The sequence below is a fragment of the Haliotis cracherodii genome, unplaced genomic scaffold, assembly GCF_022045235.1.
Source record: "Haliotis cracherodii isolate W230 unplaced genomic scaffold, xgHalCrac1.p SCAF_11, whole genome shotgun sequence".
Classification (NCBI taxonomy): domain Eukaryota; kingdom Metazoa; phylum Mollusca; class Gastropoda; order Lepetellida; family Haliotidae; genus Haliotis; species Haliotis cracherodii.
This window is the reverse complement of record NW_027266266.1, coordinates 2,355,867-2,377,965: the sequence shown is the minus strand read 5'-3', so window position 1 is coordinate 2,377,965 and position 22,099 is coordinate 2,355,867. Positions and strand designations below refer to the sequence as shown.

The following is a 22,099-nucleotide window of genomic DNA, read 5'->3' as shown; positions in this document are numbered from 1 at the left end:
ATTATTACGAATCAAAGAGGTATTTGTCTCCTTTGTATAATGGGCGTTCAACTTATCCACCAAACCTAGTATATAACAATGGTTGAGAACATAAAGCATAACCCTTGGAACCTACGTCATCACATTTGCTAACATTTGGATGCTAAAGAAATGTCTACGTCATCACGATTGCTAATATTTGGATGCTAACGAGATGTCTACGTCATCACGATTGCTAATATTTGGATGCTAGCGAGATGTCTACGTCATCACGATTGCTAATATTTGGATGCTAGCGAGATGTCTAAGTCATCACGATTGCTAATATTTGGATGCTAACGAGATGTCCACATCATCACATTTGCTAATATTTGGATGCTAACGAGATGTCTACGTCATCACGATTGCTAATATTTGGATACTAACGAGATGTCTACGTCATCACGATTGCTAATATTTGGATGCTAACGAGATGTCTACGTCATCACATTTGCTAATATTTGGTTGCTAACGAAATGTCTTCGTCATCACATTTGCTAATATTTGGATGCCAACGAGATGTCTACATCATCACATTTGCTAATATTTGGATGCTAACGAAGTGTCTACGTCATCACATTTGCTAATATTTGGATGCTAACGAGATGTCATTAAGGGGGTCGTTTAATTCTATATATTATGGATACGATCTTGTGACAATAGCGAGCTGACATGAAATATTAACGCAGATATCTCTTTTGAAAATGGGATGTGTCACTGTTTACATTTCGCCGATGTGTCAACGCTCGTCGTGTCTCGAAACAGCTTAAATGGTGTCCTTTACTTTCAGTAACAATGAGCGTTATTCTCATGACATATACATTGCAACAGTATTGTGGAAAAAGGCCAAAAGCATATTCTACACATGAGTTCTAGCGTCTAGCGAGTGAATATGGTTTTACGCTGCTTTTAGCAATATTCCAGCAATATCACGGCGGGGGACTCCAGAAATGGGTTTCACACATTGGACCCATGTTGGGCATCGAACCCGAGTCTTCGGCGTGACGAGCGAACGCTTCAACCACTATGCTACCCGACCGCCCCCTCTCTGCAGTAGACACATAAACACCTGATAAAGTGTGTCCGCCAGGTTCCTTTGTCCAGTGGAGGTCGCTATTGTGGTGTCACTGCCTGGGTCAGTGAAGTGCCAAGAGCAGCCTACCTGTACAACCAGGCTAGTCACCAGGAGTGAGAAATAGGGGGTTGGGTCAAAAACAGATTATAAGCTACAATCACTGACAAAGGAGACACAACTCCGTAAGCAGACGTTCTACCCTCAGTAATAATAATCTGTAGCAGATCCTTACACTCGAGACTGACAGCTTTGAGATACATCTCCTTTGAACATGTTTAAGCAAGATACTCGTACTTTTATTTTTTTCCTTATAATGCCGTTTATTGTCTTACAGTAGAATACAAGAACAAGAAGAAGTATTAAGATGGCACGTGCTGTTCAAATGCAGTTATAATTACATTTACACACACACACCACCATCCACACCACCATCCACTCCCCCCCCCCCCCCCCGAACCCCCCCCCCCCCCCCCCCACCACCACCACCACCACCAACCCACCTCCACCCATCAGCCGAAACACTTACACCCACACTGATGCTTCCATAATACTGACACGAACCCCTCACCCACCACCCACCACCCACCCCAATCGATTGTCATGCATCCATATTCCAAAATAGACACACAGTTCAACGATGAGGCTAGATTCTACTGTGAATCCTCATATGTGACCTCAGAGCACTTGATTGTGTAAATGTTTTCTCACATTCAACACACTTATAAGGCCTGATTCCACTGTGCATCCTCATGTGTGTCTGCAGAGTGCCTGATTCTGCAAATGTTTTCTCACACACGATGCACTGATATGGCTTGATTCCACTGTGAATCCTCATGTGTGTCTTCAGATGACTTGATATTGTAAATGTTTTCTCACATTCAACACACTTATAAGGCCTGATTCCTCTGTGCATCCTCATGTGTGTCTGCAGAGAACCTGATTCTGCAAATGTTTTCTCACACACGGTGCACTGATACGGCTTGATTCCACTGTGAATCCTCATGTGTGTCTTCAAATGACTTGATTGTGTAAATCTTTTCCCACATTCAACACACTGATACGGCTTGATTCTACTGTGGATCCTCATGTGTGTCTTCAGAGCACCTTGCAGTGTAAATGTTTTATCACACACGATGCACTGATACGGCTTGATTCCACTGTGAATCTTCAGGTGTGTCTTCAGAACCTTTGATTGTGTAAATGTTTTCTCACATTTAACACACTTATAAGGCTTGATTCCACTGTGCATCCTCATGTGTGACTGCAGAGTGCCTGATTCTGCAAACGTTTTCTCACACACCATGCACTGATATGGTTTGATTCCACTGTGAATCCTCATGTGTGTCTTCAGATGACTTGATATTGTAAATGTTTTCTCACATTCAACACACTTATAAGGCTTGATTCCACTGTGAATCCTCATGTGTGTCTGCAGAGTGCCTGATTCTGCAAACGTATTCTCACACACCATGCACTGATACGGCTTGATTCCACTATGAACCCTCATGTGTGTCTTCAGATGACTTGATTGTGTAAATCTTTTCTCACATTCAACACACTTATAAGGCTTGATTCCACTGTGCATCCTCATGTGTGTCTGCAGAGTGCCTGATCCAGCAAACGTTTTCTCGCACACCATGCACTGATACGGCTTGATTCCACTGTGAATCTTCATGTGTGTCTTCAGGTGACCTGATTGTATAAATTTTTTCTCACATTCAACACACTTATAAGGCCTAATTCCACTATGCAGCCTCATGTGTGACCTCAGGGAATGAGATTGTGTGAATCTTTTCTCACATTCAACACACTGATATTGCTTGATTTGACTGTGAATCCTCATGTGTGTCTTCAGAGCACTTGGTCCTGTAAACGTTTTCTCACATTCAACACACTTATAAGGTTTAAGTCCGCTATGCATCCTTATGTGTGTCTGCAAACATCTTCCGACATAAAACACATTTACATGGCTTGACTTCATTGTGACAAACATTTTTCATATCACCTGATGTAATCAATGTTTTCCCTTTCTCACTACACGTTTGAGACTGCTTTGCTTGACCTCCACAAGATTTATGTTTCTTGAGATCACCTGTTTCCAGTGTGTCAGTAACAGATTGTTTCTGGAGATCACATGTTTCCAGCATGTCAGTAACAGATTGTTTCTGGAGATCACCTGTTTCCAGCGTGTCAGTAACAGATTGTTCCTTGAGATCACCAATTTCCAGCGTGTCAGCAACAGATTGTTTCTTGAGATCACCCATTTCCAGCGTGTCAGCAACAGATTGTTCCCTGAGATATCCTGTTTCCAGGGTGCCAGTAACAGATTGTTTCTGGAGATCACCTGTTTCCAGCATGTCAGAAGCAGATTGTTTCTGGAGATCACCTGTTTCCAGTGTGTCAGTAACAGATTGATTCTTGAGATCACCTGTTTCCAGCGTGTCAGTAACAGATTGTTCCTTGAGATCACCCATTTCCAGCGTGTCAGCAACAGATTGTTTCTTGAGATCACCCATTTCCAGCGTGTCAGCAACAGATTGTTCCCTGAGATATCCTGTTTCCAGGGTGCCAGTAACAGATTGTTTTTTGAGATCACCTGTTTCCAGCGTGTCAGTAACACATTGTTTCTTGAGATTACCTGTTTCCAGGGTGTCAGTAACAGTTTGTTCCTTGAAATCCAGCAATACTCTCTCATCGTCCGTGATTACACATGTTTCAGTAGGAGAGCCAGGATTCTGTGTTTGGCCTTGTATTTCCATTATATGCTTGAGTGTGTTGAGATGATTACTGAAACCATAAAGAAGTTGTCACTTTCCTTTTCAAATTAATGCATTTATTTTCTAAGATTTTTCCAAATAAAGCAACAAAACCCTTTCCACATCCAAAAGAAAAAGAGTCGATTGTACGACTCAAAGCATGTGTTTATGAATCACTGTCAAATAGTAATGATACCAGGTGTTCGTGAATAGGTGAGCGCCTCCTGCCCCACCATTGACGTTTGTCACAAACACATGCAAAGGCAAGTCAATTGTTCACCTGAAAAAAACATTCAACATATGGCAAAAGTCAAAATAGGGGAATTCATCGGACATCCTTCTTCTGTCCTCCACATGTCTACCATAAAATTTCTTGAAAGCTTTACTGAGGCCTTTAATGTTGTAACCTTGATCAAACAACTTCTGACAAGAGTCGTATGACACTCTTTGAAATCTTGGTAGATAGAGCATATCGATTGTATCTTAAATTTGTGAAAAGTAAACACCAAAGGCTGGAGATGCTGGAATATTCCTCGACATGAAGGGAAAGTTGACTTTTGGAAAGCTGAAGTCATCCCTCTTGTCATACTGTCTTGTGGAGAGTGTTTAGTCACTATGAATCTTTATGCATGGATCTAAATATTGAGACGGATGAGGCGGCCTCTCCTTTCTTTCTGGTTCAGGTGGGTAAATCAGTAGAAGGGATTTGGTTATTTGATTGTTATTGAACCATATCAGATCATCGATATACCTGAAGCTTAAGTTAAACTTCGTGGCCAAATTACTTTGTTTTGACTTTGCATATCTGAACAGAAATATGCATAAAGAAACAGATCCGCTAGGAGGGGAGCACAATTGGTGCCAATGGGTATGCCTACTTCTTGCCTAAATGTCTAATCCCCAAATTTTACGTAGATGTTATCAATGAGGAAGTCCGGCATTTCACATATTGTTTACTCAGTAAACTTCAGATAGCATTTCTTTTCGTTATTCACAAATTGTCCTGAACCTGAAATTGTGTTCACCACGTTTTGTAACAAAAGCCCTATTAATCAAAGAAGTTTTTCCTTAAGTTTGTCATGTGGGATAGTGGTGTACAAAGTTGAAAAACATAAATGTCTTGACAGAATGGAACTTGGTTCTTTTCTGAGACTGCAAAAAGTCAAGCAAATCCTTTGAGTTTTTGAAAAATCCACATGGTATAAATTCCACTTGTCTCAAATACTTTGTGTGAATGTACAGAAACCCCTTCCTTGATTGTATTAAGGATTCTGGTTAGTCGTTGAGACAGGGATTTGGTGGTACATTTGCTGGACACAGCAATATATCTCTCTTTGTACAGATTTTTATGGAGCTTTGGAATCCAATACAAACGAGGAATGGACATGTGTTCAGGTTTTAGAGTCAAGTCAAAAGTGGACAGTACTGATTTTTGGTCTTGGCAGATTTCTTCCTCAGTTAACATACTGGCCTTACATGTGGCATTATTTGATATGTCACTTATACCAAGTTCTTTGATCAAACAATTTATGTCGTGATGTTTACATATAATGGTTATTATTATTGTTGTTGTTGTTGTTTTTGTTATTATTATTACTGGTGTTGTTATATTTATTATTTTTTATTATTATTATTATCATCATTATTATGATTATTATTGAGGCCTTGTCAGTGGGAACTACAAAATTTTCATGCAGGAAACACCACCAATAACAACTAGGGCTGGAACCAAATACATTTTGATAATGATATTATACCTGATACTGTAAATGTCTCTCCACATTCAACACACTGATAAGATCTTAGCGCAGTACTTAGGGTGACATGCTGATGGTGTGATTTGAAATAAACTTGATAAATTCAATACACTCAAATGGAAGTGTCTTCAGTTGATTAATCGTTGTACCATGACTACTGTTATGCTATTAAAGGGCAATTACCATTACATCCTCATGTGGAAAGAAAGAAAACGCATGGATGTGGTGTTATTTTTATATATTGCTTTTCAAATCCTGAGGCCAGCTATCAGAACCAATGAGAGAGAGCTATCATGCCACCATTATTACGAATCAAAAGAGGTATTTGCCTCGTTATTATAATTATGATAATGGACGTTCACTCTATCCACTAAACCCAGTATATAACTATGGGGGAGATAATGAGGCATAACTGTTGGATTTTAAGTCATCACATTTGCTGAAATATGGATGCTAACCAATTGTTATTAACAAAGTCATTTAATTTTATGTATTATGGATAGATTTTGTGACAATAGTGAGCTGACATGAAATATTAATGCAAATGTCTCTTTTGAAAATGGTGTGTGTGTCACTGTTTAATTTTGCCTATGTGATGGCGCTCTTGGTGTCTCGAAACAATTGGTCTTATTCTCATGACATATACAAGGCAAAAGTAATTTTGAAAAGGCCAAGAGCATATTCTACACATGAGTTCTGGAGTCTCTCTGCAGTAGATACATAAAAGGCTGATAAAGTGTGTCCGCCAGGTTCCTTTGTCCAGTGGAGGTCGCTATTGTGGTGTCATTGCCTGGGTCAGTGAAGTGCCAAGAGCAGCCTACCTGTACAACCAGGCTAGTCACCAGGAGAGACAAATAAAGAGTGGGTCAAAAACAGATCAAAAGCTACGATCACTGACAAACGAGATAGACATATGAAATGATCTACCCTCAGAGACATTCGCGATGTAATCTAATAATCTGTGGCAGATCCTTACATTCGAGGCTGCCAGCTTTGAGATACATCAGCTTTTGAGCAAGTTACATTCATGTTTTCCCTTATAATACCGTTTATTGTCTTATAGTAGAATACAAGAACAAGAAGGTAATACAAGTATTGAGACGTCCATTGCTGTTCAAATGACATTTACAGTTACATTTAAGTGGGTGGACAAACACACACGCACGCACGCACGCACGCACGCACGCACGCACGCACGCACGCACGCACGCACGCACGCACGCACGCACACACACACAGCCATCACATATCACTCATGCATTCTCACACATGCTGCTGAAACAACCCTAAGACATAATTACACATCCCCCTAATCATCCACTCCCCACACCAGCCCACCTCCACCCTCCAGCCGAAACACTTACACCCACACTGGTATTTCCTTAATACTGGTACATAATTACACATATCCCTCTACCATGTCTACCTCCCCAATCTAGATTTTCAGGCATCCATATTCCAAAATAGACAAACAGATCACTGATGTGGCTTGATTTCACTGTGAATCCTCATGTGTGTCGTCAGTTGACCTGATTGGGTAAATGTTTTCTCACACACGATGCACTGATGAGGCTTGATTCCACTGTGAATCATCATGTGTCTCCTTAGAGTACTTAAATCTGCAAATGCTTTCCCACATTGAACACACTGATAAGGTTTGTCTCCACTGTGAATCCTCATGTGTCTCTGCAGAGTACCTTGAACTGTAAATGTTTTCTCACACACCATGCACTGATAAGGCTTGATTCCACTGTGCATCCTCATGTGTGTCTGCAGAGAACCTTGAAGTGTAAATGTTTTCTCACATACCATGCACTGATAAGGCCTGATTCCACTGTGAATACTCATGTGTGCCTTCAGATGACTTGATTGTGTAAATCTTTTCCCACATTCAACACACTGATAAGGCTTGATTCTACTGTGAATCCTCATGTGTGTCTGCAGAGTGCCTGATTCTGCAAACTTTTTCTCACACACGAAGCACTGATATGGCTTGATTCCACTGTGAATCCTCATGTGTGTCTTCAGGTGACTTGATTGTGTAAATGTTTTCTCACATTCAACACACTTATAAGGCTTGATTCCACTGTGCATCCTAATGTGTGTCTGCAGAGAGCCTGATCCTGCAAACGTTTTCTCACACACCATGCACTGATACGGCTTGATTCCACTGTGAATCTTCATGTGTGACTTCAGGTGACCTGATTGTATAAATGTTTTCTCACATTCAACACACTTATAAGGCTTGATTCCAGTGTGCATCCGTATGTGTGTCTGCAGAGAGCCTGATCCTGCAAACGTTTTCTCACATACCATGCACTGATACGGCTTGATTCCACTGTGAATCTTCATGTGTGACCTCAGGGAATGTGATTGTATGAATCTTTTCTCACATTCAACACACTGATATTGCTTGATTCCGCTATGCATTCTCATGTGTGTCTTCAGAGAACCTGCTTCTGCAAACATCTTCCCACATACAACACATTTACATGACTTGACTTCAATGTGACAAACATTTTTCATATCACCTGATGTAATCAATGTTTTCCTGTTCTCACTACACATTTGAGACTGACCCCCACAATATTTATGTTTCTTGAGATCACCTGTTTCCAGTGTGTCAGCAACAGATTGTTTCTGGAGATCACCTGTTTCCTGCATGTCAGTAACAGATTGATTCTGGAGATCACCTGTTTCCAGCATGTCAGTAACAGATTGTTTCTTGAGATCACCTGTTTCCAGTGTGTCAGTAACAGATTGTTTCTGGAGATCACCCATTTCCAGCGTGTCAGCAACAGATTGTTTCTTGAGATCACCTGTTTCCAGCATGTCAGTAACAAACTGTTCCTTGAGATCACCTATTTCCAGCGTGTCAGTAGCAGATTGTTTCTTGAGATCACCTGTTTCCAGGGTGTCAGTAACAGATTGTTTTTTGAGATCACCTGTTTCCAGCGTGTCAGTGACACATTGTTTCTGGAGATCACCTGTTTCCAGAATGTCAGTAGCAGAGTATTTTCGTTAGATCCAGCAATACTCTCTCACCATCCGTGATTACACATGTTTCAGTAAGAGAGCCATGGTTCTGTGTTTGGCCTTGTATTTCCATTATATGCTTGAGTGTGTTGAGATGATTACTGAAACCATAAAGAAGTTGTCACTTTCCTTTTCAAATTAATGCATTTGCTAGAGTTTTTCCAAATAAAGCAACAAAACCCTTCCCATATCCAAAAGAAAAAGAGTCGATGTTTATGAATCACTTTCAAATAGTAATGATACCAGATGTTCGTGAATAGGTGAGCGCCTCCTGCCCCACCATTGACGCTTGTCACAAACACATGCAAAGGCAAGTCAATTGTTCACCTGAAAAAAAAACATTTCAACATATTGCAAAAGTCAAAATAGGGAAATTCATCGGACATCCTTCTTCTGTCCTCCATATGTCTACCATAAAATTTCTTGAAAGCTTTACTGAGGCCTTTAATGTTGTAACCTTGATCAAACAACTTCTGACAAGAGTCGTATGACACTCTTTGAAATCTTGGTAGAAAGAGCATGCTTGATTATATCTCAAATGTTGTGAAAAGTAAACACCAAAGGCTGGAGCTGCTGGAATATTGCTCGACATGAAGGGAAAGTTGACTTTTGGAAAGCTGAAGTCATCCCTCTTGTCATACCGTCTTGTGGAGAGTGTTTTGTCACTATGAATCTTTATGCATGGATCTAAATATTGAGAGGGATGAGGCGGCCTCACTGGTCTCCTTTCTTCCTGGTTCAGGTGGGTAAATCAGTAGAAGGGATTTGGTTTTTTGATTGTTATTGAACCATATCAGTTCATCGATATACCTGAAGCTTAAGTTAAACTTCGTGGCCAAATAACCTTGTTTTGACTTTCCCAATCTGAACAGAAATATGTATAAAGAAACAGATCCGCAAGGAGGGGAGCACAATTGGTGTCCATGGGTATGCCTACTACTTGCCTAAATGTCTAATCCCCAAATTTTACGTAGATGTTATCAATGAGGAAGTCCGGCATTTCACATATTGTTTTCTCAGTAAACTTCAGATGGCATTTCCTTTCATTTTTCACAAATTGTCCTGAACCTGAAATTGTGTTCACCATGTTTTGTAACAAAAGCCCTATTAATCAAAGAAGTTTTCCCTTAAGTTTGTCATGTGGGATAGTGGTGTACAAAGTTGAAAAACAGAAATGTCTTGACAGAATGGAACTTGGTTCTTTTCTGAGACTGCAAAAAATCAAGAAAATCCTTTGAGTTTTTGAAAAATCCACATGGTATGAATTCCACTTGTCTCAAATACTTTCTGTGAATATACAGAAACCCCTTCCTTGATTGTATTAAGGATTCTGGTTAGTCGTTGAGACAGGGATTTGGTGGTACATTTGCTGGACACAGCAATATATCTCTCTTTGTACAGATTTTTATGGAGCTTTGGAATCCAATACAAACGAGGAATGGACATGTGTTCAGGTTTTAGAGTCAAGTCAAAAGTGGACAGTACTGATTTTTGGTCTTGGCAGATTTCTTCCTCAGTTAACATACTGGCCTTACATGTGGCATTATTTGATATGTCACTTATACCAAGTTCTTTGATCAAACGATTTATGTCGTGATGTTTACATATAATGGTTATTATTATTGTTGTTGTTGTTGTTTTTGTTATTATTATTACTGGTGTTGTTATATTTATTATTTTTTATTATTATTATTATTGAGGCCTTGTCAGTGGGAACTACAAAATGTTCATGCAGGAAACACCACCAATAACAACTAGGGCTGGAACCAAATACATTTTGATAATGATATTATACCTGATACTGTAAATGTCTCTCCACATTCAACACACCGATAAGATCTTAGCGCAGTACTTAGGGTGACATGCTGATGGTGTGATTTGAAATAAACTTGATAAATTCAATACACTCAAATGGAAGTGTCTTCAGTTGATTAATCGTTGTACCATGACTACTGTTATGCTATTAAAGGGCAATTACCATTACATCCTCATGTGGAAAGAAAGAAAACGCATGGATGTGGTGTTATTTTTATATATTGCTTTTCAAATCCTGAGGCCAGCTATCAGAACCAATGAGAGAGAGCTATCATGCCACCATTATTACGAATCAAAAGAGGTATTTGCCTCGTTATTATAATTATGATAATGGACGTTCACTCTATCCACTAAACCCAGTATATAACTATGGTGGAGATAATGAGGCATAACTGTTGGATTTTAAGTCATCACATTTGCTGAAATATGGATGCTAACCAATTGTTTTTAACAAAGTCATTTAATTTTATGTATTATGGATAGATTTTGTGACAATAGTGAGCTGACATGAAATATTAATGCAAATGTCTCTTTTGAAAATGGTGTGTGTGTCACTGTTTAATTTTGCCTATGTGATGGCGCTCTTCGTGTCTCGAAACAATTGGTCTTATTCTCATGACATATACAAGGCAAAAGTAATTTTGAAAAGGCCAAGAGCATATTCTACACATGAGTTCTGGAGTCTCTCTGCAGTAGATACATAAAAGGCTGATAAAATGTGTCCGCCAGGTTCCTTTGTCCAGTGGAGGTCGCTATTGTGGTGTCATTGCCTGGGTCAGTGAAGTGCCAAGAGCAGCCTACCTGTACAACCAGGCTAGTCACCAGGAGAGACAAATAAAGAGTGGGTCAAAAACAGATCAAAAGCTACGATCACCGACAAACGAGATAGACATATGAAATGATCTACCCTCAGAGACATTCGCGATGTAATCTAATAATCTGTGGCAGATCCTTACATTCGAGGCTGCCGGCTTTGAGATACATCAGCTTTAGAGCAAGTTACATTCATGTTTTCCCTTATAATACCGTTTATTGTCTTATAGTAGAATACAAGAACAAGAAGGTAATACAAATATTGAGATGTCCATTGCTGTTCAAATGCAGTTATAATGACATTTACAGTTACATTTAAGTGGGTGGACAAACACACACGCACGCACACACACACAGCCATCACATATCACTCATGCATTCTCACACATGCTGCTGAAACAACCCTAAGATGTAATTACACATCCCCCTAATCATCCACTCCCCACACCAGCCCACCTCCACCCTCCAGCCGAAACACTTACACACACACTGGTATTTCCTTAATACTGGTACATAATTACACATATCCCTCTACCATGTCTACCTCCCCAATCTAGATTTTCAGGCATCCATATTCCAAAATAGACAAACAGATCACTGATGTGGCTTGATTTCACTGTGAATCCTCATGTGTGTCGTCAGTTGACCTGATTGGGTAAATGTTTTCTCACACACGATGCACTGATGAGGCTTGATTCCACTGTGAATCATCATGTGTCTCCTTAGAGTACTTAAATCTGCAAATGCTTTCCCACATTGAACACACTGATAAGGTTTGTCTCCACTGTGAATCCTCATGTGTCTCTGCAGAGTACCTTGAACTGTAAATGTTTTCTCACACACCATGCACTGATAAGGCTTGATTCCACTGTGCATCCTCATGTGTGTCTGCAGAGAACCTTGAAGTGTAAATGTTTTCTCACATACCATGCACTGATAAGGCCTGATTCCACTGTGAATACTCATGTGTGCCTTCAGATGACTTGATTGTGTAAATCTTTTCCCACATTCAACACACTGATAAGGCTTGATTCTACTGTGAATCCTCATGTGTGTCTGCAGAGTGCCTGATTCTGCAAACTTTTTCTCACACACGAAGCACTGATATGGCTTGATTCCACTGTGAATCCTCATGTGTGTCTTCAGGTGACTTGATTGTGTAAATGTTTTCTCACATTCAACACACTTATAAGGCTTGATTCCACTGTGCATCCTAATGTGTGTCTGCAGAGAGCCTGATCCTGCAAACGTTTTCTCACACACCATGCACTGATACGGCTTGATTCCACTGTGAATCTTCATGTGTGACTTCAGGTGACCTGATTGTATAAATGTTTTCTCACATTCAACACACTTATAAGGCTTGATTCCAGTGTGCATCCGTATGTGTGTCTGCAGAGAGCCTGATCCTGCAAACGTTTTCTCACATACCATGCACTGATACGGCTTGATTCCACTGTGAATCTTCATGTGTGACCTCAGGGAATGTGATTGTATGAATCTTTTCTCACATTCAACACACTGATATTGCTTGATTCCGCTATGCATTCTCATGTGTGTCTGCAGAGAACCTGCTTCTGCAAACATCTTCCCACATACAACACATTTACATGACTTGACTTCAATGTGACAAACATTTTTCATATCACCTGATGTAATCAATGTTTTCCTGTTCTCACTACACATTTGAGACTGACCCCCACAATATTTATGTTTCTTGAGATCACCTGTTTCCAGTGTGTCAGCAACAGATTGTTTCTGGAGATCACCTGTTTCCTGCATGTCAGTAACAGATTGATTCTGGAGATCACCTGTTTCCAGCATGTCAGTAACAGATTGTTTCTTGAGATCACCTGTTTCCAGTGTGTCAGTAACAGATTGTTTCTGGAGATCACCCATTTCCAGCGTGTCAGCAACAGATTGTTTCTTGAGATCACCTGTTTCCAGCATGTCAGTAACAAACTGTTCCTTGAGATCACCTATTTCCAGCGTGTCAGTAGCAGATTGTTTCTTGAGATCACCTGTTTCCAGCGTGTCAGTAACAGATGGTTCCTTGAGATCACCTGTTTCCAGGGTGTCAGTAACAGATTGTTTTTTGAGATCACCTGTTTCCAGCGTGTCAGTGACACATTGTTTCTGGAGATCACCTGTTTCCAGAATGTCAGTAGCAGAGTATTTTCGTTAGATCCAGCAATACTCTCTCACCATCCGTGATTACACATGTTTCAGTAAGAGAGCCATGGTTCTGTGTTTGGCCTTGTATTTCCATTATATGCTTGAGTGTGTTGAGATGATTACTGAAACCATAAAGAAGTTGTCACTTTCCTTTTCAAATTAATGCATTTGCTAGAGTTTTTCCAAATAAAGCAACAAAACCCTTCCCATATCCAAAAGAAAAAGAGTCGATGTTTATGAATCACTTTCAAATAGTAATGATACCAGATGTTCGTGAATAGGTGAGCGCCTCCTGCCCCACCATTGACGCTTGTCACAAACACATGCAAAGGCAAGTCAATTGTTCACCTGAAAAAAAAACATTTCAACATATTGCAAAAGTCAAAATAGGGAAATTCATCGGACATCCTTCTTCTGTCCTCCATATGTCTACCATAAAATTTCTTGAAAGCTTTACTGAGGCCTTTAATGTTGTAACCTTGATCAAACAACTTCTGACAAGAGTCGTATGACACTCTTTGAAATCTTGGTAGAAAGAGCATGCTTGATTATATCTCAAATGTTGTGAAAAGTAAACACCAAAGGCTGGAGCTGCTGGAATATTGCTCGACATGAAGGGAAAGTTGACTTTTGGAAAGCTGAAGTCATCCCTCTTGTCATACCGTCTTGTGGAGAGTGTTTTGTCACTCTGAATCTTTATGCATGGATCTAAATATTGAGAGGGATGAGTCGGCCTCACTGGTCTCCTTTCTTCCTGGTTCAGGTGGGTAAATCAGTAGAAGGGATTTGGTTTTTTGATTGTTATTGAACCATATCAGTTCATCGAAACACCTGAAGCTTAAGTTAAACTTCGTGGCCAAATAACCTTGTTTTGACTTTCCCAATCTGAACAGAAATATGTATAAAGAAACAGATCCGCAAGGAGGGGAGCACAATTGGTGTCCATGGGTATGCCTACTACTTGCCTAAATGTCTAATCCCCAAATTTTACGTAGATGTTATCAATGAGGAAGTCCGGCATTTCACATATTGTTTTCTCAGTAAACTTCAGATGGCATTTCCTTTCATTTTTCACAAATTGTCCTGAACCTGAAATTGTGTTCACCATGTTTTGTAACAAAAGCCCTATTAATCAAAGAAGTTTTCCCTTAAGTTTGTCATGTGGGATAGTGGTGTACAAAGTTGAAAAACAGAAATGTCTTGACAGAATGGAACTTGGTTCTTTTCTGAGACTGCAAAAAATCAAGAAAATCTTTTGAGTTTTTGAAAAATCCACATGGTATGAATTCCACTTGTCTCAAATACTTTCTGTGAATATACAGAAACCCCTTCCTTGATTGTATTAAGGATTCTGGTTAGTCGTTGAGACAGGGATTTGGTGGTACATTTGCTGGACACAGCAATATATCTCTCTTTGTACAGATTTTTATGGAGCTTTGGAATCCAATACAAACGAGGAATGGACATGTCTTCAGGTTTTAGAGTCAAGTCAAAAGTGGACAGTACTGAGTTGTGGTCTTGGCAGATTTCTTCCTCAGTTAACATACTGGCCTTACATGTGGCATTATTTGATATGTCACTTATACCAAGTTCTTAGATCAAACAATTTATGTAGTGATGTTTACATATAATGGTTATTATTATTGTTGTTGTTGTTGTTTTTGTTATTATTATTACTGGTGTTGTTATAATAATAATAATAATAATAATTATTATTATTATTGAGGCCTTGTCAGTGGGAACTACAAAATTTTCATGCAGGAAACACCACCAATAACAACTAGGGCTGGAACCAAATACATTTTGATGATAATATTATACCTGATACTGTAAATGTCTCTCCACATTCAACACACCGATAAGATCTTAGCGCAGTACTTAGGGTGACATGCTGATGGTGTGATTTGAAATAAACTTGATAAATTCAATAAACTCAAATGGAAGTGTCTTCAGTTGATTAATCATCGTACCATGACTACTGTTATGCTATTAAAGGGCAATTACCATTACATCCTCATGTGGAAAGAAAGAAAACACATGGATGTGTTGGAAAGTTATTTTTATATATTGCTTTTCAAATCCTGAGGCCAGATATCAGAACCAATGAGAGAGAGCTATCATGCTACCATTATTACGAATCAAAAGAGGTATTTGCCTCGTTATTATAATTATGATAATGGACGTTCACTGTATCCACTAAACCCAGTATATAACTATGGGGGAGATAATGAGGCATAACTGTTGGATTTTAAGTCATCGCATTTGCTGAAATATGGATGCTAACCAATTGTTATTAACAAAGTCATTTAACTTTATGTATTATGGATAGATTTTGTGACAATAGTGAGCTGACATGAAATATTAATGCAAATGTCTCTTTTGAAAATGGTGTGTGTGTCACTGTTTAATTTTGCCTATGTGACGGCGCTCTTGGTGTCTCGAAACAATTGGTCTTATTCTCATGACATATACAAGGCAAAAGTAATTTTGAAAAGGCCAAGAGCATATTCTACACATGAGTTCTGGAGTCTCTCTGCAGTAGATACATAAAAAGCTAATAAAGTGTGTCCGCCAGGTTCCTTTGTCCAGTGGAGGTCGCTATTGTGGTGTCATTGCCTGGGTCAGTGAAGTGCCAAGAGCAGCCTACCTGTACAACCAGGCTAGTCACCAGGAGAGAGAAATAGGGGTTGGGTCAAAAACAGATCAAAAGCTACGATCACTGACAAACGAGACACAACTCCGTAAGCAGACGTTATCAAATTATCTACCCTCAGTGACATTCGTGATCCTATCTATAATCTGTGGCAGATCCTTACACTTGAGGATGCCAGCTTTGAGACACATCTGCTTTTAAGCAAGTTACATTAATGTTTTTTTCCTTATAATGCTGTTCATTGTCTTATAGTAGAATACAAGAACAAGAAGAAGTCAATAAAAGGATTACGATGTGACATGCTGTTCAAATGCAGTTACAATGACATTTACAGTTACATTTCTGTGGGAGGACAGTCAAACACACACACACTATACAGAACATACAGGTCATATTTCCAACGATACAAAAACGCATGCACGCACTCACGCCATCTCTGTGTAACCTTGGGGGTCGGGTACTTTACCCTTCTACCTTTGGTCACTTGTACTTATCAACCACTCCTTGGTTCTGGGAATGATGTAGCTCTCTCAAAATCACAAGTCAGCTGGTTTGCACAAGTCCTTTTATTTATGATGGAATTAATCATAAATATACACATATAGTCCTGAGATATTTTCTTGTAGCCTGTATACCTTAAATACAACACATACTTAAAGGATATATCAAAGAGCCTGATAATATTTCTGATCCACTGTTAACTCTAATACTTTTCTGAACCGGACTTTCAATCTATAGAGAGAACCTCTCTGTTCAGCTGTGAGTTTCCGAATCCCCGCACCACTCCCGGACAACTCATAAAATACCCTTGATGATAATTTTATCTCCACCCACCAAAATAATGTTCCAAGTCATACCGAAATGACTCATACGCTCATTTCAACAGAAGCTAATTTCCAATCTCCAAATGGCAGATTCAGTTTGCGCTATCAAACTCTTCTTGTCTAAAATAACTCAGTTAACTTTCTAAGTTCATCAGTCAATCGAACATAGTTCATGAACCTAGGATGAAAGCAAGATACTATGTCAAAATGGTATTTACTAATTTACCAAGATATCCTTATTCAGATTCCAATCAAGCAATAATTCATACAATATTTGGTCACTCCAAGACTGATTATCTATACCATCTTTTCATTTAAATCAATAGAATCGATAACCTTTTGACCTCTTGGTTGAAGCCTCACCAAGTTGTCACCTCTCAGATGTCCCATTCGTATTTTAACCCAAAGCCTGATAGAATGTCATAAACCTCATTTCAAATTAATATTAAAAACACTTTTTTCCCAAAATACCCTGGTTATAACTGATCACTGATGCATTCACACACATGCTGAAACAACCCTACAATGTAATTACAAAACACTTACACCCACACTGGTATTTCCATAATACTGCAACATACCCCTCACCCTCCACCCACCACAATCGATTTTCATGCGTCCATATTCCAAAATAGACACACAGATCACTGATGCGGCTTGATTCCACGGTAAATCCTCATGTGTGTCCTCAGAGCACTTGATTGTCTAAATGTTTTCTCACATTGAACATACTTATAAGGCTTGATTCCACTGTGAATCATCATGTGTGCCTTCAGATGACTTGATTTTGTATATGATTTCTCACATTCAACACACTTGTAAGGCCTGATTCCACTTTGCAGCCCCATGTGGGACTTCAGGTAACGTGATGGTGTGAATCTTTTCCCAAATTCAACACACTGATACGGCTTGATTCCACTGTGAATACTCATGTGTGTCTTCAAATTACTTGATTGTGTAAATGTTTTCTCACACACGATGCACAGATAAGGTTTGATTCCACTGTGAAGCCTCATGTGTGCCTTCAGATGACCTGATTGTGTATATGATTTCTCACATTCAACACACTTATAAGGCCTGATTACGCTGTGAATATTCATGTGTGACTTCAGGGAATGTGATTGTGTGAATCTTTGCCCACATTCACCACACTGATAAGGCTTGATTCCACTGTGAACACTCATTTTATCCTGTAAACGTTTACTCACCTTCAACACACTTATAACGTTTAACTCCACTGTGTTTCCTCACGTTTTCTCACACACGATGCACAGATAAGGCTTGATTCCACTGTGAATCATCATGTGTGACCTCAGGGTTCTTGACTGTGTAAATCTTTCCCCACATTCAACACACTGATATTGCTTGACTGTTCCTTGAGATCACCTGTTTCCAGTGTGTCAGTAACAGATTGTTTCTGGAGATCACCTGTTTCCAGTGTGTCAGCAACAGATTGTTCCTTGAGATCACCTGTTTCCAGCGTGTCTGTAACAGATTGTTTCTTGAGATCAACTGTTTCCAGTGTGTCAGTAACAGATTATTTCTTGAGATCGCCTTGAGATCATAGTCTTTCTGCAGTAAATACATAAACAGCTGATAAAGTGTGTCCGCCAGGTTTCCTTGTCCAGTAGAGGTCGCTATTGTGGTGTCATTGCCTGGGTCAGTGAAGTGCCAAGAGCAGCCTACCTGTACATCAAAGCTAGTCACCAGGAGAGACAAATAGGGGTTTGGTCAAAAACAGATCAAAAGCTACGATCACTGACAAACGAAATAGACATTATCAAATGATCTACCCTCAGTGACATTCGCGATGTAATCTTATAATCTGTGGCAGATCCTTACACTGGAGGCTGCCAGCTTTGAGATACATCAGCTTTTGAGGAAGTTACATACATTTTTTCCCTTTATAATACCATTTATTGTCTTATAGTTGAATACAAGAACAAGAAGTCAATACAAGTATTGAGATGTCCATTGCTGTTCGAATGCAGTTACAATGACATTAACAGTTACATTTCAGTGGGTGGACAGTCAAACATACACTGACTATATAGAACATATAGGTCATCAATCATGCATCCACACACATGCTGAAACAACCTTAAGACGTAATTACACATTCCCCACCCCCCCACCCCCAGCCCCGCCCCCAGCCCACCTCCACCCACAAGCCGAAAAACTTACACCAATCCTGGTATTTCCTTAATACTGGTACATGATTACATATATCCCTCTACCATGTCTACCTCCCCAAACTAGATTTTCATGCATCCATATTCCCAAATAGTCACACAGATCACTGATACGGCTTGATTTCACTGTGAATCTTCATGTGTTTCTTCAGATGACTTGATAGTATATATGTTTTCTCACATTGAACACACTTATAAGGCCTGATTCCACTGTGCATCATCATGTGTGATCTCAGGGAATGGGATTGTGTGAATCTTTGCCCACATTCAACACACTGATACGGCTTGATTCCACTGTGAATCTGCATGTGTGTCTTCAGAGCACTTGATCCTGTAAATGTTTTCTCACATTCCTCACACTTATAAGGCTTAACTCCACTGTGTTTCCTTATGTGTGTCTTCAGAGAACTTGATTCTGCAAACGTTTTCTCACACACCATGCACTGATAAGGCTTGATTCCACTGTGAATCCTCATATGGATCGTCAGATTACCTAATTCTGCAAAAGTTTTCTCACATTGAACACACTGATAAGGTTTGTCTCCACTGTGAATCCTCATGTGTCTCTGGAGAGAACCTTCATGTGTAAATGTTTTCTCACACACCATGCACTGATAAGGCTTGATTCCACTGTGAGTCCTCATGTGACTCTTCAGAGAACCTTGAACTGTAAATGTTTTCTCACATACAGTGCACTGATAAGGCCTGATTCCACTGTGAAGCCTCTCGTGTCTCTGCAGAGAACCTTGAAATGTAAATGTTTTCTCGCATACAGTGCACTGATGAGGCTTGATTCCACTGTGAATACTCATGTGTGACTGCAAGCTACTTGACTGTGTAAATACTTTCCCACATTCAACACATTTATAAGGCTTGATTCCAGTGTGAATCCTCATGTGTGTCTGGAGAGTACCTGATGCTGCAAATGTTTTCTCACACACCATGCACTGATAAGGCTTGATTCCAGTGTGAATCCTCATGTGTGACTGCAGATTACCTGATCGTGGAAATGTCTTCCCACATTCAACACACTTATGAGGCTTGACTTCACTGTGACAAAAGGTGTCCTGTTTCATATCACCTGATTTAATGAATGTGTTCCTGCTCTCACTACACGTTTGAGACTGCTTTGCTTGACCTCCACAAGATTTATGTTTCTTGAGATCACCTGTTTCCAGCGTGTCGGCAACAGATTGTTTCTTGAGATCACCTGTTTCCAGCATGTCAGTAACAGATTGTTTCTTGAGATCACCTGTTTCCAGCGTGTCAGTAACAGATTGTTCCTTGAGATCACATGTTTCCTGGGTGTCAGTAACAGACTGTTCCTTGAGATCACCCTTTTCCAGCGTGTCAGTAGCAGATTGTTTCTGGAGATCACCTGTTTCCACCGTGTTAGTAACAGAGTATTTCTTGAGATCACCTGTTTCCAGCATGTCAGTAGCAGAGTATTTCTTGAGATCACCTGTTTCCAGCATGTCAATAACAGATTGTTTCTGGAGATCACCTGTTTCCAGGGTGTCAGTAGCAGAGTATTTCTGGAGATCACCTGTTTCCAGCGTGTCAGTAACAGAGTATTTCTTGAGATCCAGCAATACTCTCTCACCATCCGTGATTACACATGTTTCAGTAAGAGAGCCAGGATTCTGTGTTTGGCCTTGTATTTCCATTATATGCTTGAGTGTGTTGAGATGATTACTGAAAACAAAAAGAAGTCGTCACTTTCCTTTGCAAATTAATGCATTTATTTTTTACAGATGTTTCCAAATAAAGCAACAAAACCCTTTCTATATCCAAAAGAAAAAGAGTCGATAGTACGATTCTTACTATTTCATGAGTATGTGTTTATGAATCACTGTCAAATAGTAATGACACCAAGGGTTCGTGAATAGGTGAGTGCCTCCTGCCCCACCGGTGACACCTGTCACAAACACATACAAAAGCAAATCTGTTCACCTGAAAAAAACATTGGAACATATTGTACAGGTCAAAATAGGGAATTTTATTGGACATCAAATCTGGAAATGTCCTCCACATGTCTACCATAAATCTTCTTGAAAGCTTTACTGAGGCCTTGAATGTTGTAACCTTGATCAAACAACTTCTGGGCAAGAGTCGTATGTGGCTCTTTGAAACCTTGGTAGAAAGAGCATGCTTGATTGTATCTCAAATGTTGTGAAAAGTAAACACCAAAGGCTGGAGCTGCTGGAATATTGCTCGACATGAAGGGAAAGTTGACTTTGGGAAAGTTGAAGTCATCCCTCTTGTCATACCGTCTTGTGGAGAGTGTTTAGTCACTCTGAATCTTTATGCATGGATCTAAATATTGAGACGGATGAGGTGGCCTCACTGGTCTCCTTTCTTTCTGGTTCAGGTGGGTAAATCAGTAGAAGGGATCTGGCTATTTGATTGTTATTGAACCATATCAGATCATCGATATACCTGAAGCTTAAGTTAAACTTCGTGGCCAAATAACCTTATTTTGACTTTGCCAATCTGAACAGAAATATGCATAAAGAAACAGATCCGCAAGGAGGGGAGCACAATTGGTGCCCATGGGTATGCCTACTTCTTGCCTAAATGTCTAATCCCCAGATTTTATGTCGATGTTATTAATGAGGAAGTCCGGCATTTCACATATTGTTTTCTCAGTAAACTTCAGATGGCATTTCCTTTCATTTTTCACAAATTGTCCTGAACCTGAAATTGTGTTCACCAAATTTTGTAACAAAAGCCCTATTAATCAAAGAAGTTTTCCCTTAAGTTTGTCATGTGGGATAGTGGTGTACAAAGTTGAAAAACAGAAATGTCTTGACAGAATGGAACTTGGTTCTTTTCTGAGATTGCAAAAAGTCAAGCAAATCTTTTGAGCTTTTGAAAAATCCACATGGTATGAATTCTACTTGTCTCAAATACTTTCTGTGAATATACAGAAACCCCTTCCTTGATTGTATCAAGGATTCTGGTTAGTCGTTGAGACAGGGATTT

The 22,099-nt window shown here is 39.6% G+C and overlaps 2 pseudogenes; both read right to left on the bottom strand.

Moving 5' to 3' along the window:
- Nucleotides 1-1,724: 1,724 nt before the first annotated feature.
- On the bottom strand, nucleotides 1,725-20,785 carry LOC139456020 (zinc finger protein 658B-like; annotated as a pseudogene).
- LOC139456087 (zinc finger protein 420-like) lies at nucleotides 6,964-13,765 on the bottom strand (annotated as a pseudogene).
- Nucleotides 20,786-22,099: the final 1,314 nt, after the last annotated feature.